At 46.9% G+C, this 19,811-nt stretch overlaps 1 pseudogene; it reads right to left on the bottom strand.

The window, feature by feature from the left end:
* Positions 1-766: 766 nt before the first annotated feature.
* Positions 767-19,811, bottom strand: part of LOC127056261 (cytochrome P450 2J6-like) — a 37,555-nt pseudogene continuing 18,510 nt past the window's right edge.

The raw sequence follows: 19,811 nt of genomic DNA, 5'->3' as shown, positions 1-19,811 counted from the left end.
GGAAGTTGTTTTCCTGTGCCTGTCGCAACTTCAGAAACTTCACAATCAGAAGAGAGACAATCGAGGTTATGAGAACCTGACTTATTGTCAGCATTTCATTGCTTTTTTAACCACCTTGTCTGTAGCTAAACAAATCTATTGCAGCCGTGAAAGCTGAACCTCCCTGATGCTCTACCAGTTCTTCCTGCAGAGATCTAATTCCATACAACCTCTCTGCATTTTCCTCCCTCTGTGCCTCCCTTGTTGCCACTGCCCTTCCCCTCCTGCTTTTATTGTGTTTAACACCTTTTCAGATTAAAGCATAGTAGATCTTTATGCGAAGAAACACTCAGTTGCTACAGATTTACAGTAGTAGCACATAGATCTTTACAGATTCAACACCTCAATTCACAGTTCACATACATGAATTACAGGATTTATTATATTAAAACCCTGTCATCTTTTTAATAAATGACAGCATCTCCCTTTTTAAATTCTTCCTCCCACCAGTTAGTTTTCAGGTCAGTGAGAAGTAAAGTCAGACTCTAAATTTCTTTGTTGTAATTTTTTAATGTGTGGCACATTTGGAAGAAATTTACAAAGACTTTTTGAGCACAAGACAATGATGAAACAGTTGCACTGTTCAGTTGCATTGCCCAGGGTCTAACAGCTTGCGATAATGTGTGACACTGACACCAAAAAAAGAATAAAAGCTGCAAGGAGGAAAGTAATGGGGTCAAGCAATCTTGATGAATGATTCTTCTCCTGATCTGTGATGCACTGCAGCCTAACGAGGAACAACACAGAGCTTATATGGCTGGGGCTGCATCGTGCTCCCCAAAACAAGCTTTGTGCTGATTTCCTCCACTCCCTTTGGGAGGGTGAACGTGAACGCCCTTAGCAGGTTGGCAAAGAAGATGAAGAGCTCACTCCTGCCAGCTGCTTCCCCAAACACACAAGGGACCCTGAAGAAAAGAAGGGGAAGGACGGTAAGTACTCAAGGATTTCTGTCTCCACAGGCCGTCTTCCAACTTGCAGGTACTTTTCAGAAGCAAGATCGTTCATTCTCATCAGGAAGCAAACTGACTCCCAGATATCACTGCACCTGCCCCCACTCACCAGCAAGAACTTGGCACCTATTATAGGTGTTTATGTGGCTATAATCACAAGAGAAGACACTATGAAAAGGTGGCTGTCTACTGATCTTGACAGATTTATCTGTGCAATGCTAATCATTATGGGGAATGGGTGGGGGGCTCTGCTGTTTGAGTTGGGAGAGCTTACCATACTCACGGGGTTGTTGATGTCCAGTACTAAGCTGGAAAGGTCAACAGCAACAGGCTACTGTTATACATACACACACACAAAGGGTGCTGCCCTTCAATTATGAAGATTAACATGGTCATCTTATTCTGCTATATATTTCCAGGCACTCTCAGAACTGTTTGATTTTATCCCAAATCTTCTGTTACACAAAGGCATATTCACAATGTGAAGCTCTTCCGGTGGAAGTGTAGAACTGATAAATGAATTTGTTTTTAATTGTTCACTTTATTAATGTAACTTCTGTTCACCATTCACTACACTTGCCTACACTGTAACTTCTGTTCCATACTGTAATTCAAACCCCATTTTAAAACACTCACTCCATTTTGTAAAAGCTTCCTCCAACCTTCATTTTTGCAAACCCTGCTGTAATCTTATTAGTTTAGTTTAGATGTGTGAATGAGGTATGTATGAATGACAGAATCAACCTCCAGCCCCAGCCTGTCCTGATGAGATAAAGTTCAAATACCAACGGCTGAAGACCTAGATAACAGCTCTAAACAAAGTAAGAAGCATCCACCCTAAAACGAAAAGGACAACAGAACAACAGAAGGAAGATCAAAGCCAGGTTCAAGGCTGAAAGTCACGCCTGCAATTGATGGGTGATCAATCTAAACCCAGAGGCAGCGTGACACAGCAAGACCTATAGACTTTGAATCCAAACTAAAAGCCTATAAAAAAGAAGGGTGAGATGAGAGACTCTGGGTAACATTCTGCTGCCAAATGGAAGAACATCAGTGCCTGCCCAACAGAGATCCAGCTTGTCCTTGTGCCTGGCTTTCCTGGCCAGTTAGCCGCCACAAGCTACGAACCCAAGCTACAAAATCAAGCTATGCACTTAAGCTATCTTCAGGACTGGTAACTATGCAGCAGCTGCAGAACATCTGATGGATGTGTGTGTGTGTGTGTGAATGTGTGTGTGTGTAGAGGTATTAGGTATAATGTGTGTATATAAGAATTAAGATATTAGTTATTAGTCATAAATCAAATTGTTATCATAATAAATGTGGCATCTTTGTCTTGTCCCCTTTAATAAGATCCTGCTGGTTTTTATTGGTCTAATATAATTGGTATAACAGAAGAAATACTCCCTCTGTACACATGGTGATGATTTATATCTCCACAGGCTACCTTCTAACTTACATGCACTTTTCAGATACAACATTGTTCATTCTCACCTGAAAGCAAAGGTATTTTTGCTGAACTTGTAATTTTCTCTTGGGACTAATTTACTGAACAATACAAAATGGTGTGGGTGTGGGTGTGTGTGTGCGTGCGTGTAAAGTTTTTTTAAACTAAACTACTAAGTTCTACTAATAAACACTATAATAAACTGACTACTAAAAGAGCTAAGGGGATACACTTGAGGTCAAACTCAACATAGACAATTGCAAAGGCTCCATCTCAGACCAAGGTTTCTGAGAAAGAATGAAGAGTGGTTCGCCCGTGCAATGCTGCATAACAATGGCATGGAGCACAAGACTGAGTAACAAGCATGCATGCGCCAAACGGACACTGCTACGAAATATCTCCAATCAAAGGCGCACAGGGCACAGCACACCTAGAGGGAAGCACCCATTGGGATATTACTCAAAGAAGTGTTTATTGGTCAGTGCATTTACCTGTTGAGAATGGTAAAAACGCTTCTCTGCTCACAAAATTTCCTTTCTTATCCAAGAAACGACTTGGGCTGAACTGCCGAGGAGACTCCTATTTCTCAGGATCAAAGAGGACAGAGTCTAAATTTGGCACAATGAGGGTGCCCTGCAAGGAAGAAGCAGTTGGTTCAGTTCTCTGAGGGCTGGTCTACGTAGTGAGTTTGTGGGGTGTCATTACTTGGCTGTACCAACCTGGCCTGTGTAGACCCGCTGGCATACACTAAAAGTTCCCTCATTTACATGAATGTAGTACGATTTGAAACTGGAAGGATAAGGGAATTTCTAGTGCATGCCAGCAGGGTCCACATGAGCCACTTACTACACGACACACTCATGTGGAGTAGAATTTATTCTCGGCTGGTGTAGACAAGCCCTGAGTCTCTCTCCATCAGGTAAGTCAATAAGGAGAGGGACATGGACAAATTTCAGTTCAAATTTATTGCAATGTGCAGAAGGTCACATGTCGAATTTGTCTGTCACATGTTTTGGATTTAAATGGCCTTTTTTCAAAACCAAAAACTTTCATTTGAAGCTTTCGGTTTTTCAAAATGTTTCCGTTTTTCATCAAAACCAAAATTTTTGAAATGTCAGGGGTTTGTTTTCTTATTCTCTCTCTCTCTCTTCCCCCCTCCCTTTTTCTCTTTTCTGCCACTGAATGCAATAGAAGGGATAATGTCTAGTTTTGTTCAGTTTTTCCCTTTGCCACCCTGTAACTTTTCAAAGCTTCTCCATATTTTCAAAAGTTACACGGGACCAGAATTGTAGCGTTTCATTTTTCCTTTTGACAATCTATAACTTTTGCAAAGTAGAAAGTTCAAAATGGTTAGAAAGGTATTTTGAATTTTTTTTCCCAAAAACAAACAAAAACAATGGTTCCGTTTGGAACCCTGCAAAATGGGAACAAAGTTGAAATGTCAAATATTGTAGTGAAATGGTTTTTCCATGTATTGACCAGCTCTAGTCACACAGTGACAAGCCTGTCTCCCCAGGAGTAATTCAGAAGATACAGGACATTAAACTGTTTATTTCAGACTGTCATTTTCAAGCTTGCTACCGGCAGCGGCCACAATACAGAAAAGCAATAATATTTATGTCACCAGTGACATGGAGCCCACTTTTACTTCTAATATTCAAGCTTTGAAGACACTGACAACGGTTGGGCTGTTTCAGCATTTGCTAGAGAAGCAAATTTCCTAGAGGGCCAATTCAGAAAAGCACTTAAGCCTATCCTTCTTTTGGAGATCATTTAACTATATGCTTCACTAAAAGAGATTCTTAAAATCCCAGAGACTTAAACAGAGCTTAAGCAGGTGCCTTTAATACGGATGCTTACCTGAATCAGGCCTCAGTAAGAAACTTTATAAAAAGAACATGAGAGAGACTGTAATATATTTGGAATCCTGAGTTGACATGGCTTCCTAATGCACTACACCCCTTCAGTCGGAGAAGGGGGTTATGAACGTGCAGAGAGATGGCACCTCTTTCACAGATATTACACAGAAGACAAGCATATCGAAGTGAACAATCTGTACCTTTGGAATCGGAAATCCCTGCAGCGTTGTATCCTTCCCGCTTTCTCTGGGGATCGTAATTAAAATAATGCTACAGTAACGCTGGATCTCATGAATCACGGCATTGGTGTAGGGCAGATTCTACCTATCCTCATAGCAGATTAACTGGAAGGGACCCAGCACGGTGTCCAGCTCCTTCTGGACCTTCTCTGAGGAAAAGCATTCAGCTTTAGAGATGGAAGAAGAGCATATATTCTGCACACTGTGTATTTATTATGGGCACTTTCATTTCCCTTTTGACTATTATAATGGTAAGAATACAATAAAGTAAATAATTAAAAGGATTTTAATTATTTGTAAACATAAACGTAAATAAAGAATTAGAAGATTTTAAAATTCCAGAACAAATGACTAAATTATAATTTGACTTTTCACATACTTCTGGGTTGCATCTTCAAATATTTCATTTAAACAAACACTAGGAGGCAGTAAAGTCTTACCACCTGCCCATTCCCCATGAGATAGCTGATTTGGGGATCTTTTATAAAATTAGTCTTGTCAGTTGTTGTATTTCTAGTTAGGCTCTGAGAGTGAGCCATAAATAAAACATTAACTGTTTATTAAGAAATTAATTCAGTGACACAATCAAGGAATCTAGTTTGCCCTCGTAGGAGACAGAGCGACAACACATTCAGACCACAAGAAAAGCACTGCATCACCACAAAACTCTGAGAGCAGGAATATACTCCGAGAGCAAGATAACATTACCTAGCAACTACTGAGCAGTAATGAACCCTTCACTGGTTGTCACATACCCCACAAGATGTTACTCAGCTTACAAATGTTAAAGGTTTAGTAAAGCAGTTAAATAATAATTAACCAGGATTAATTTCTGACGTTCAATTAAAACTGGAAGTGCGTGCGTACGCCTCCGCTCCAACATTCCAGAACCAAGGGTCCAAAAACCTTCCCCTCACTCAACTCAATTCCTCTCTGAATCCTGGCACACACTTTCGATCTCCGATGCTGAGGGGACAAGGGAAGGTCAGTGTAAATCTGGGGAGGCATTGCATTCAGAAAGCAAAAGTTACTCCAGTGTATAACCTCTTTTGCAACCTTAATTGTAGCAGGTACCACTAATGCCAACACGTGGCCTGTTAACCACATATCTCACCAATCACAATTCTATACTATGCAACTATACCCCAACCCCATGGTCTTCCAGTCTTCCTTTTACCTTCTCTTTGTCCAGCGGAGGGCAATGAAAATAATCAGGGGGCTGGGGCACATGACTTAGGAGGAGAGGCTGAGGGAAAAGACGGTTACTCACCTTTGTAACTGTTGTTCTTCGAGATGTGTTGCTCACATCCATTCCAGTTAGGTGTGCGCGCCGCGCGTGCACGTTCGTCGGAAACTTTTTACCCTAGCAACTCCAGTGGGCCGGCAGGTCGCCCCCTGGAGTGGCGCCGCCATGGCGCCCAATATATATCCCTGCCGGCCCACCCGCTCCTCAGTTCCTTCTTGCCGGCGACTCCGACAGTGGGGAAGGAGGGCGGGTGTGGAATGGATGTGAGCAACACATCTCGAAGAACAACAGTTACAAAGGTGAGTAACCGTCTTTTCTTCTTCGAGTGATTGCTCACATCCATTCCAGTTAGGTGAATCCCAAGCCATACCTAGGAGGTGGGGTCGGAGCGAGAAGTAGCGGCATGGAGCACAGCAGATCCGAAGGCCGCATCCTCTCTAGACTGCTGGACCAGGGCGTAGTGGGAAGCAAAGGTGTGGACCGATGACCAGGTCGCTGCCCGACAGATTTCCTGGATGGGCACACGGGCAAGGAAAGCCAGCGACGACGCCTGCGCCCTGGTAGAATGCGCAGTCACACGGCCCGTAGGGACGTGGGCCAAGTCATAGCAGGTCCTGATGCAGGACGTTACCCAAGAGGATAACCTCTGGGAGGAGATAGGAAGCCCTTTCATGCGGTCCGCTACTGCCACGAAAAGCTGGGGGGATTTGCGGAAGGGCTTAGTCCTCTCCACGTAGAACGCGAGAGCCCTACGGACATCAAGCGAGTGGAGCTGCTGCTCCCTGCCTGAGGAGTGAGGTTTCGGGAAAAAAACCGGGAGGAATATCTCTTGGTTGACGTGGAAGGCTGAGACCACCTTGGGGAGAAAAGCAGGGTGTGGTCTCAGCTGCACCTTGTCCTTGTGGAAGACCGTATATGGGGGGTCTACCACAAGAGCCCGGAGTTCCGACACCCGTCTAGCTGAGGTGATAGCTACTAGAAAGGCCGTCTTCCAAGAGAGGTAAAGCAGGGAGCAAGTAGCTAACGGCTCAAAGGGGGGCCCCATGAGCCGGGACAACACCAGGTTAAGATCCCAGGTTGGAGCAGGGGGACGGACGTTAGGGTATAAACGTTCCAGCCCCTTAAGGAATCTAGACACCGTCGGGTGGGAAAAAACAGAGCGACCATCCGCACCCGGGTGAAAGGTGGAGATAGCCGCTAGGTGGACTCGTAACGACGATATGGCCAGACCTTGCCCTTTGAGGGACCAAATGTAGTCTAAGATGTCGGCTACTGAAACTTCCATAGGGCGGAGATTTTTCTCCACGCACCAAAAGGAGAAGCGCTTCCATTTGGCCAAATATGTCGCTCTTGTGGACGGCTTCCTGCTGCCCAAGAGCACCTCCCTCACCGGCGTGGAACAGCGCAGCTCAGAGCCAGTCAGCCACGCAGGAGCCACGCCGCTAGGTGCAGCGACTGCAGGTCCGGGTGACAGAGGGTCCCGTGCTCCTGGGTAATCAGGTCCGGATGAAGGGGCAGGGGAACTGGGTCGGCTATGGTCAGGTCCAGCAGCATGGGGTACCAGTGCTGTCTGGGCCATGCCGGGGCTACCATGATCACGTGAGCCCTGTCCCTGCGCACCTTCAGAAGGACCCTGTGGACCAACGGGAATGGGGGAAACGCATAGTACAGGTGGGTCGACCACTGGATGAGGAAGGCATCCGCTATCGACCCGGGCTCCCTGCCCTGAAAGGAGCAGAACGCTTGGCACTTCCTGTTCCCTTTGGACGCGAAGAGGTCCACCCGGGGATAACCCCACCTCCGGAAGATGGAGAGGGCGACGTCTGGGCGGAGGGACCACTCGTGTGACAGGAAGGATCTGCTCAATCGATCCGCCAGCGTGTTCCGTACTCCGGGGAGGAAGGAAGCCATGAGGTGAATGGAGTGGGCTACACAAAAGTCCCAGAGTCGTATCGCCTCGTGGCACAGGGAGGAGGATCTGGTGCCGCCCTGCTTGTTGATATAATACATGGTCGTCGTGTTGTCGGTGAACACCGCGACACAACGACCCTGGAGCTGATGACAGAACGTTTGACAAGCAAGACGGACCGCTCTCAACTCCCGCATGTTGATGTGTAGCCTCACCTCCTCCTGGGACCACAGGCCCTGCGTCCTCAGGGTCCCTGCGTGGGCCCCCCAGCCGAGATCTGAGGCATCTGTTGTTAGGGACACCGAGGGCTGAGATGGGTGGAAGGGGAGACCCGCACACAACACTGACTGGTCCAGCCACCAGTCGAGAGAATCTAAGACCCCCTGGGGGATCGTGATTAACATATCTAGTGGCTGTCTTGTCGGCCTGTAATGACCGATGAGCCACAGCTGGAGTGGCCTCATGCGGAGCCGAGCGTAATTGGTCACGAAAGTACAGGCCGCCATGTGGCCTAACAGGGTTAGACACGTCCTCACTGACGTCAAGGGGGCTGTCTGTAGCCGTTGCACGATGGCCGACAAGGCCTGGAACCGCTGCAATGGCAGCAAGGCCCTGCCCACAGTGGCGTCCAGGACGGCCCCGATGAATTCCACCCTTTGTGTGGGGGCCAGGGTGGACTTGTCTGTGTTCACCAAGAGGCCCAGAGCGGCGAACATGTCGGTGATCACACGGACATGGCTGCAGACTTGTTGGTGCGACGTGCCTCGAATCAACCAATCGTCCAGATACGGGAACACGTGGATACGACTGCGCCGAAGCTGCGCCACAACAACTGCCATGCATTTCGTAAACACTCTCGGGGCCGTGGACAAGCCAAATGGGAGGACTGCAAATTGGTAATGCAGAGACCCCACAAGGAAGCGAAGGAAACGTCTGTGGGGTGGCCAGATAGCAATGTGAAAATACGCGTCCTGCATGTCGAGGGCGGCGTACCAGTCTCCCGGATCCAGGGATGGGATAATGGTCCCCAAGGAAACCATGCGGAACTTCAACTTCACCAGGTACTTGTTGAGCTCTCGCAGGTCGAGGATGGGCCTGAGGCCTCCCTTGGCCTTGGGGATCAGAAAGTAGCGGGAATAAAACCCCTTGCCTTTCTCGTTCTCCGGCACCGCCTCTATAGCTCCTTTGCCGAGGAGCGTCTGCACCTCCTGCCGAAGGAATTGCTCGTGAGAGGGGTCCCTGAAGAGGGACGAGGAAGGGGGGCGGGGAGGAGGAAATGAAACAAACTGCAGGCGGTATCCCGACTGCACCGTGCGTAAGACCCAGCGGTCCGATGTTATTAGGGACCACGCCGGGAGGAAAAAAGAAAGGCGGTTGGAAAACGGGGGGAAAGGATCCAATGGGGAAACTGTTACTGCGCCCTCGGGCGCACCTTCAAAATGAAGGCTTGGGACCAGGCGGGGGCTTAGAGGAGCCTTGGTTTTGGCCCCCTTGGTTCCCCGAGTGCCTGCGCCTTCCGTTCCTGCCGCGGCGCCTGTTAAGGTCCTGCCGCTGGCGGAACTGGAGATACGGCCTGCGCTGTTGTTGCTGTTGCTGCGGCCGGAAGGGTCTGCGTTGCGTCACTGGAGTGTGCATCCCCAGTGACCTCATGATGACTCGGTTGTCTTTTAGACTCTTGAGTCTAGGGTCTGTCTTGTCCGAGAACAGCCCTTGGCCTTCAAAAGGAAGGTCCTGTATTGTGTGCTGGAGCTCCGGCGGAAGGCCGGAAACCTGCAGCCAGGAGAGGCGACGCATTGTTACACCCGACGCGAGGGTACGGGCAGCCGAATCCGCAGCGTCCAGAGAGGCTTGCAAGGACGTGCGTGCGACCTTCTTGCCTTCCTCTAAGATGGCCGCAAACTCCTGACGAGCATCTTGTGGCAACAGCTCCTTGAATTTGTCTGCTGCCACCCAGGAGTTAAAGGCGTATCTGCTTAACAGGGCCTGTTGGTTGGAGACCCTGAGTTGCAGCGCCCCAGCCGAGTACACCTTACGGCCGAGGAGATCCATCCGCCTGGCCTCCCTGGATTTGGGGGCTGGAGCCTCCTGACCATGACGCTCTTTATCATTGACGGATTGGACCACCAGGGAACACGGAGTCGGGTGTACGTGGAGGTACTCGTAGCCCTTAGAAGGAGCCATGTACTTCCTCTCGACGCCCTTCGCAGTGGGAGGAATGGAGGCCGGAGACTGCCAGATGGTGTTGGCGTTGGCCTGGATGGTCCGTATGAACGGCAGGGCGACCCTGGTGGGAGCGTCTGCCGAGAGGATGGTGACAATAGGGTCCTCTACCTCCGAGACCTCCTCGGCTTGTAGACTCAGGTTTTGGGCTACTCGCCGGAGGAGGTCCTGGTGCGCCCTGAGGTCCAGCGGGGGGGGGCTGTTGGAGGAGGTCCCAGCCACCGCTTCATCAGGGGAAGAAGATGAGGAGACCCCCGGCAAGAGGGTGTCTAAAGGGGGGTCTCCCTCGGCCCTCGCCTCTGCCTCAGGAGCCAAAGCGGAGTCCTGGTGCTTGGATCCTTCCTCCCCATCCGGGGAGGGAGGGGGGCGAGACAACGAGGCCTCAGGTGCCCTGCGCTCTGCAGTCGCCGGCCTAGCAGGGAGCTGTTGGGGGCCCTGGGCCTGATGATATGCCCAGGGTGTCCAGAAACCCCATTGCTGTGGGGCTGGGTCCTGCTGTGGAGGCTCGCTGAACAGCGCCGCCTGCCGGTCGGTGCCCAGCGCGTACCCACTGTCCGCCAGCGAAGACACGGACGGCTGCCTAGAGGGCCATGGCGGGGTGGACCCTGGATGGTAAGGGTCCGCGCGGGCCGGCACGGGCGATCGTCTCGGTGCCGGGGACCGGTGCCGGGAGTCGTAACGGTGCCGGGAGCGGGACCGAGTTCTGCCACGGTGCCGGGATCTGGATCGGTACCGGGCATCGCTTCGGTGCCGGGATCGGGACCTGCCACCGGTTCGGTACCGGGAGGTCGACCGGGACCGGGACCTGCCACCAGCTCGGCGCCGGGAGGTCGACCGGTGCGGCGAACGTCTGGATCGGCTCCTGGACTCGCGGTGCCGGTAACGACGGCTGGAGTCTGACCACGATCGTCTCGGTGTCGACCGGCGCCGCGAGTGCGACCGGTACCGCTGAGGGGAGCGGCGCCGGGACTGCGAGCGGCGGCGGGATCTGGAGCGACCGTGACGTCGGGACCTGGAGCGAGAACGAGAGTCCCGGGACGGTGCCGACATCATAGGCTTGCCTCTGGACACGACCCGCACCGGAGGTACCGGGGGTGGTAGCTGAGTGGGCTCGGTCATGGCTATGAGGTCCCGTGCCGAGGCGAAGGTCTCTGGTGTAGATGGCACCACTATCTCGACCCCAGATGTCATGGGGGAGCTTGGCGGCACCGGACTCGACGGACCCGCCGGGCCCGGAGTCGACGGTGCCGGCGGCGCCGCGGCCGATGCTGAGGCCGGGCGCTCCACTCGGGTGTGCCTGGCCGGAGTAATGGACTTCGACGGCCTAGGCTCTGTCCCCGGTGCCGGAGAAGGTCGGTGCCGGGGAGTCTTCTCGGTGCCGGTGCGATCCGGTGCCGGCGCCGAGATCACGGCCTGCGAAGCCGCCGGGTCAAGTGCCGCCTCCATGAGGAGAGTCCGGAGCCTTTGATCCCTCTCCTTCTTAGTCCTTGGCTTAAAAGCCTTGCAGATGCGGCACTTGTCGGATCTATGCGATTCCCCCAGGCACTTCAGGCACGCGTCGTGGGGGTCGCTGGTGGGCATAGGCTTCTTGCAGGCCGCACACTGCTTGAAGCCCGGCGAACCAGGCATGAGCCCGGTGCCGGGTGCCGGGAAGGGCTAAGCCCCCGGCGAAAAACTATTTACAACTACTTAACACTTAACTACTACTATCTAACTTAACAGTCTAATTAACAACTACAATAGAGATAACGATAGAAAAACAAGGAGAGCTAGGGACGTGGAGGACAGCTATGCCGCGCTCCACAGTTCCAACGACCGACACGGCGGTAAGAAGGAACTGAGGAGCGGGTGGGCCGGCAGGGATATATATTGGGCGCCATGGCGGCGCCACTCCAGGGGGCGACCTGCCGGCCCACTGGAGTTGCTAGGGTAAAAAGTTTCCGACGAACGTGCACGCGCGGCGCGCACACCTAACTGGAATGGATGTGAGCAATCACTCGAAGAAGAACTGGGCTTATTTAGTCTGCAAAAGAGAAGAGTGAGGGGGGGATTTGATAGCAGCCTTCAACTACCTGAAGGGAGTTTCAAAGAGGATGGAGCTAGGCTGTTCTCAGTGCTGGCAGATGACAGAACAAGGAGTAATGGTCTCAAGTTGCAGTGGGGGAGGTCTAGGCTGGATATTAGGAAACACTATTTCACTAGGAGGATGCTGAAGCACTGGAATGGGTTACCTAGGGAGGTGGTGGGATCTCCTTCCTTAGAGGTTTTTAAGGCTCAGCTTGACAAAGCCCTGGCTGGGATGATTTAGTTGAGCAGGGGGTTGGACTAGATGACCTCCTGAGGTCTCTTCCAACTCTAATCTTTTATGATTTCTCCTTCTCTGATATAATCATCTCGCATGTTGCTATTAATATTATTATGAAAGAGAATACTATTTCTGCTACCCAGCAAAGGAGAACACTATCATTCCAGTTATACTTTTCTGAGAGACCACTGCACAGGACAATTTACTCTAACTTCATTGCAGAGGCCAAACTCCAATTTTGTTTGGAGCACCTTCAGCTACTGTCTCACAACATTAGGTCTGTATTAGATTGAGACTGAGAGAGCACTGAAGCAAAGACTGTCTTCCTTAGTGTCTATACCAGACTGAACACTCAGGCAACAGTCAGTAAAAAATGAAATATATTCCCAAAGAATGACGATCCTGAAATCTTACCTGCATCTTTGGCTGCAACTTATCTAATTTAGCAGCTACTAACAAGCAGCTTTAGTACTTGCACTTTTTTTTTTTTAATGTGCAGATCTGCCAGTTTTTGTACTTCAATCTTATGCATGGTTTGTGTGTGTCCCTAACTCACCTTGGATGTCAGGATAAGCCACCATATAGAGCAGTGCCCAGCGCAGTGTGGTGGTTGTGGTCTCTGTACCTGCCAGACAGAGGTCAAAAATAGACTGATTCATGTTGTCTTCATCATACGTAGAGGCGGGGTCATCTTTAGCCTGCAGATGTCAATCAGAAAGATGACGTTAGAGCACATAGGGTAGGACTACATAACAATGAACCTGACTGCATCCCTGGGATGTGCACTGTATAATATTACATAACAAAAACACTTCTGAAAGAATTAGACAATCAAGCTGACGGAATAATACAAAGAGATTTTCAAATATTTTATTGAATAAATATGGAGAATTTGTTCCAGTATTATTCACATTGTCATGTTACTTGTTCTTCCAAACCCATCAAATTTGTAAATCCACTTAGTATTCTGTCTGTTAAACTCACCCCCTGTTGTAGCTCACCACATGCCTCCCTTTCAACATTAGGCACAGAGCTAGTCCAGCCAAAACATACCCCTCATGTTTTCATCTCACCTTCCTTCTGTCCAACCCTTGCCCACTTGTGTGTTTCATCTTTATGTTGCATATTGTCATTAACCAAGATTGTAAGATCTTTAAGGCAGGGACTGTCTTTATCGTTCTTAATCACACACACACACAATTATAGAATATATATATTACACACACACACACACAGATACAGAGTTACATTACAAGAACATTTTTAAGGCTGCAAAGTCAAATTGCAACGTTCTAACTGAAAAGTTGGAAAATGCCAGAATTAAGATTGTCTATGCAATCTAAATCCAGCCCCTTTGTGCATATGCATTATGATACATTATTGATTACATGATCACATACAATTTTTTCCATACGACCATTGCCTCATTCAGTGCACATGATAGATGGTGCTTTGAGGATGAATCAGGGCTGTTGTCTGTGTGGATCCGAACCAATAATCTACTTGAAAATTACAGCTAAGTAACTCCTCTTTCTCCTTTGAGTATTGTCAGTTCAAATCCCCACCCTCTGGAGGCTCATAAACTATATTAATCTGACAAGGGTCTCCCATCTCTCTATTTATGACCCACACAAACAGCAACACTCCTAGCGATGCTGCTGCTAACAGTGCCCAGGACTAAGTTTATGACGGAAAGAGATAAAATAAGTTCACTCAAGGACTTTTACTAATAATGAGGAAATAAGACTGAGCCCAAACCCAACCACCTTTATAACATGATGCCAAAAAAACACCTGTTTTACATTAAAAATCCTTTTAAAAAATCTTCTGACAATAAACAAAGACAAGGAGTTTCTAATGCTCACACGTACTAAACAGCAAGGAAAGCTGATAGAGGAGATGAACAGTAGAATCATTTGGGAACTCTGTTGAGCACAATGCTATGTGACTCATAATTAATGCATTTAATTCTTAGATGCTACAGTGATCAGTGTCCCAGAAGCACCAAAGATTAAACAAGCTGACTGACCAATCCTGATCAATTCAGTTTAGCTCCCAGCCTCGGTTTCCCTGTCTATAAAATAAAAAAGCTAGTACTTACTTCACTTGCAGGAATGCTTAGAGATATATTAGCGAATCTTTGTAGGCTGCTTTGAAGACATACCTCACGATGTAAGTGCTAAGTGTTGTTATTTTTAAGCTGCCTGTTTGTCATGGAAGAAAGCATGAGTCAGAGAGGCAGTTAAATAAGAAAGCGTCACAGGGCATGATCTTTTAATATTAAAATGTTTTTCATGTGGACTCATGTTTTTAGATGTTAATTTTGCATTAAATATAATTTTATACCATTTGAAAATATTTTCTAGATTTAAATACATATTAAAATGCACTTATTTAAACCCCTAAGGACTTTTCCTTAGAACTAATGTAAAATATTTGTCTTTGTAATAAATCAAAAATACATTTCTTTAGACAATATGTACAACAAATCAGCAGTCTCACCTCACCCCTTGAAGCTTATATCAACTATCATTTATGCAAACAAAATATGTAAACTCATTAAAAACTCATTCAGCACTGTAGTGAACTATAGAGAGTTACATTTGTAAAGCTGCCTAAGGGAGTCTTACTGAGTTGGGGCTTGTAAATATGACATAGACTGTGACTGTTTACAAAAGAAAAAAAAAGTAGCAGTTTTACTCCTGAGAATCATGACCAGAGAACACAGGAATTTCTTCCTGGCTTAGACCCAAATCCATCCAATCCAACATCCTGTCTCCAAAAGCGGCTGCCAGCAGATTTGTCAAGTCCAAGAAACTCCAGTGGAAAAACATGGAACAAATTGCCTATAGAGAGGAAGTGTCTACCTAACCCCCTGTCACTCACTGCTTGTCTTATGCCTTGAAGAACAAGGTCTCATAGTCTTTAAAAATACCATTTATTTTATCTAGTCTAATGTAAATGTGGATGTTCTCCTCTAATCCCATTGTGAATCCTGCTTAACTTTTGACCTCAGTGATTTCTCATGTAAGAGTTCCAGCCTGTAGCACTGTTCAGCTTTAATTAGCTTGATTAGCAATTTTTCAAATAATCCTTAAAGTTTACCTTTAAATAAACAAAAACAAACCAAGGAATATTTTGCGTTTAAAGCCGGAGCGTCTCTTTACAGAATTCTGTTTGCACTAGGTGGCTATAGGAGGTTTAATGGTGCTTCAGGGGAGCTGTAGTAACATACTCACTTTGGCTATCTGAGCCAGATAGAAGTCAACGAAATCCTGTGGTTTGTCTGGTATGCCTCTCTCCTTGTGGCTTCTGATCTCCTTCCTTATGAAAGAACACACAAACTCACAGCAAGAGTTACCTTCTGTTGAGGTCCTGGAAGATGATGTATGAGCCAGGGGAGAATTTCAAACAGCTGTGGAAGAGATCAGTGGAAGGAGCTGAGAGTTACTTAACATTAGGTAATGGTAGATCTCAGAGTAGACATGATGATTGGAGATATACCTATCACCTAGAACTGGAAGGGACCTTGAAGGGTCATCGAGTCCAGCCCCCTGCCTTCACTAGGAGGACCAAGTACTGATTTTTGTTCCAGATCCCTAAGTGGTCTCCTCAAGGACTGAACTCAGCCTGGGGTTTAGCAGGCCAATGCTCAAACCACTGAGCTATCCTTCCCCATTTTGGTAGTGGAATCAGTTAATTTATAACTCCTATGAGTACATTTCAGTATCATACAGAAAAATAACATTGGGAACATGATGTTTATATTTTGGGACTGAGAGTTCACATGCTGCATGATTTCTATCCCTGCGTTTACAAAGTGACACCTCAGAATTATAGCCTAATTCAGCTCAAACACTGCCTAGATTATAATTGCCATGACAATGCTAAAACAATCACATTAAGACACTGGGAGAGCAAGACGCAGCCTTCTATAGCAGAATCATGGACTTTTTTTTAATCCGTCTCAGCGGCTTATTAAAAAAAGTGATATATAGGGCCAAATTCTGCCCTGACTTCAATGGGATTGCACAGGGTGAAAGGCACAGCAAAATCTGGCCAATAAGATTCAGAATACACTTGATATGTTTAAAGAACAGGAGTACTTGTGGCACCTTAGAGACTAACAAATTTATTTGAGCATAAGATTTCGTGGGCTACAGCCCACTTCTTCGGAAGCCCACGAAAGCTTCTGCTCAAATAAATGTGTTAGTCTCTAAGGTGCCACAAGTACTCCTGTTCTTTTTGCAGATACAGACTAACACAGCTGCTACCCTGAAACTTGATATGTTTAAGGATCTTTTGTGTCCCTGCATATTTATGCAAAACTTTCAGAACCAGATGCAAAATATCTATGTTATAGATACTTGAGGCACAGAGAATAGAATGGGAGGTGACAGCTCGTGAAATGTATGCAGGGTTCATCTGTTGCCCTGTTCCTTAGCAGCCTGAATTCAAGTCGCTCAAGATCCCAGGTACCAAACTTCCCTATTCTCAGGTTTTCAATCAATTCCTCCCTTATAAGTCAATAGATCCAGGATGGCATCTCCCTGGCACATCTGCTAGAGTGAAAATGAAAAATTCATGAACCAATTTTAACGATACAGGTTGAACCTCTCTAATTCAGCACTCTCTGGTCTGGCAACATCCGGGGTCCGGCATAATTTTATTTTATGTTTTTTATGTTTTATCTACTTGTTTCCTTGTGCCAATACAGTAAAATTGTGTAACAACCCTAACACTTTGTTATGAAGAGAGCCGGTTGTTGTCAAGGTGTGTTGTCAGATGCCACCGGTGTGGTGCTCTGCTCTCTCCTTGTTGGTATCACTCGGCTGCATGTGTGTGTTCCCTCTGTGTGCTGCCCCAGCTCTGCGCAGATAGCTGACACAGCAGACCCGAAGAGAACCCCCAATGATCACAGAGTCTAGTAAGGTACGAAGGCACGTCGGCCAGGTTTATTGCCGTATTGGATACAATAATAGTTCCCTGTAGGTTTCTTAGCCTAATTCAGGGCATACTACGAATATGTACCCACGGTCAATGGACTTGGCTCAGGCATTGGCGGGATTTTCCACTGCCCCCCCGCCCGGACAAAGACACCGCCCCAAGGGTGCATTCTTATACACAGGTACAAACAAGTTACACATCACTCCTGACGTATTGAGGTGCAACCCCTCTACGTAGTAAGGTGCCACCTCTTACCTTGTACATGTTGGTTTGATCAAAACAACTCTATCCATCATTTTACCCTTTTGCCCCTGTCATTGGGATGGGTGGGCCTGTTCTTTCTTATCTGAGGAATGTTCCAGTATAAGGTGTTCTGGTATCGTGTTTATACTTCAGTATGCTAGGTGAATATCTGTTTATGCAACACCAGCCCTTTCCTTGCCAACATCTGTGAACCGAGCCGGCCTTCAGCTCACAGCTTGACTTTGCTTTCTAACTAAGTCTTAGCCATTACTTTAGTTCAGGCCTCAGGTCTCATACTGGGCCTTTATCAGGGCCTTCACTTACTACATTCCCCTACTTTTTGTCTTTTTATGGGGAAGATGTTTACCCATCGTCCCGGAAAAGCATAATGCATGGACTAAAGATAACCCAGTGGGCTAAACACTGTTATGTGGTTACCTTATTTTACCATCCATACACTCATGCCCCCTCTGTCCTTGTAGTCTGCACATTCCCTCGTACGACTGTTAGACAGATTTCATGATCCAATTATCTTTTAGTCCCTTACAGTGGGCCTGGGAATGTTAGGCCCGGGACCATAAGTACTTGGGAGTTAGTAGCCTATCTGGTATTTCATCGAGGGCTTCGTGGGGACATACAACTATGCCCAGGATATAAATGGAAATTATGGCGTATATGACTTATATATTGGTCTTATACATATATATGTTTGAGTGTATGTATATGTATGATATAGTGATTAATATTTAAGTAATATTTGAGTATAATACTTTAACCATCACTAAAAATATATATATCAGCAAATTTAATAACTTGCCTTGCATCACAGTGAGAGTTTGTCTAATACACATGCTCGGAAAATCCAAGATCAATCCCAAGTGTTTAAAATCTGTTTTATCCTCCAGATTGGGAGACAATTACAGCACTTGCAACTAGAACTTGGATGAATAGTTTTAAATATTGGCTGGGCACAGTCCAAGGAGCAGCTGCAGCACAGCAGGCTGCAGAACAGCAAAAAATGAATCAGGCATTTGATGAACACAGTGATATTAAGCAATGGAAAATTGGAGATCAGGTAATGGCTAAAATTGAACCAGGTCCCAAGAGAAAATTTCCAAAGACAGAATGGTGCGGACCTTGGCCCATTGTAGAAAAACTAGGACCCTCACTGTATTTGGTTAACATAGACAAACAGCCCCGCTGGAAGCATGCAATGCAATTAAAGGAATATAAGGGTTGAACATGCATGTTACATGTCTGTGCTTGCTTTACAGAAAAATACGCAGGATAAGCAACGCAGGATAAGCAAGTGCGGTAAGTACCATGGAAACCTTCCAACTAAATAATGGAAGTTTTATAAGCTTTAACCTCAGAGCTCCACCTGCACCCCGCTTACTGTTACATATTGCGTGGGGACAATTAAAACGCTTTGAATTGACTAGACCCTACCCAGTCAGACAATTAAGGGCGAAGAGTCAGTTCGTTTGGGGTATTGGTAATACACTCACTGTTTGGTGGAATGATGTAAACACTTCCGTGTGGACATTGGAACAAGAAGGAAAACAGCCGCTGTGGATGGTAGGGCCAGGGATCTCATGGATTAACAACGTACCTATTGTCCCCTTGGGAACAAGATTCCTATTCTTAAATCCACTAAGCGATGAGGTCATACTGGCTTTGTTAAATAGGGATTACACCGAGGAAGAGCCAGTAAAAATAAATAAATGCGGCTAATCTACATGGTCTTATATCAGACACTATGGCTCTAAAATACTGCTGCCACAAAAAAAAAAAAAAAACCACACCACCCCATATCACACAGTATAACCTCTATTATATATATGTAAGAGAGAGGCGAGTGTTGTTTTGTATTTTCATAGGTTAAGATGCTAACATGGATTTGGATCGTGGCAGGCGTTTTGGTAATAGCCCAAGAGTCAAAGTGACTGGCAGATGTCATCAAAATCAACCGAACACATTCGGTGACCAGATCCTTCCGGGTCGAAACAGCAGATAACCCTAATGGATGGGAGACAACTAGCCAGCAGCACCCTACCAGGACTGTGTTGAAATTGGTGTGTGAAACTGAAGGAAAGCGACAATTGGAAAACATCCTCAGGGTATCGCCTTTCCCAATCCTGATGGCGTGGGGATGGAAAGTTAATAACAGTGGCCAAACTCAGCTGGTTCCCGTCCCAGAGTTTGAGGATGCACACAAACAAATTGAAAAGGAACTAACTTTAAGTAAAGAGACACAGGGGGAGTATGCATGCTGTTGGAAAATTGATGCTATTGTAAATTGTAAACCCATGGATATTTTAGCTCTCCCTCCTCCAGTTTCAGACAACAATGTTTCCATTATTGCACCACAACACCATGAGCATAATATAAACAAGGAAAGAAAACA

The sequence above is a fragment of the Gopherus flavomarginatus genome, chromosome 8 (assembly GCF_025201925.1).
Source record: "Gopherus flavomarginatus isolate rGopFla2 chromosome 8, rGopFla2.mat.asm, whole genome shotgun sequence".
NCBI lineage: Eukaryota > Metazoa > Chordata > Testudines > Testudinidae > Gopherus > Gopherus flavomarginatus.
Note: the sequence above shows the minus strand (reverse complement) of the source record. Positions and strands in the feature narration are given on the sequence as shown.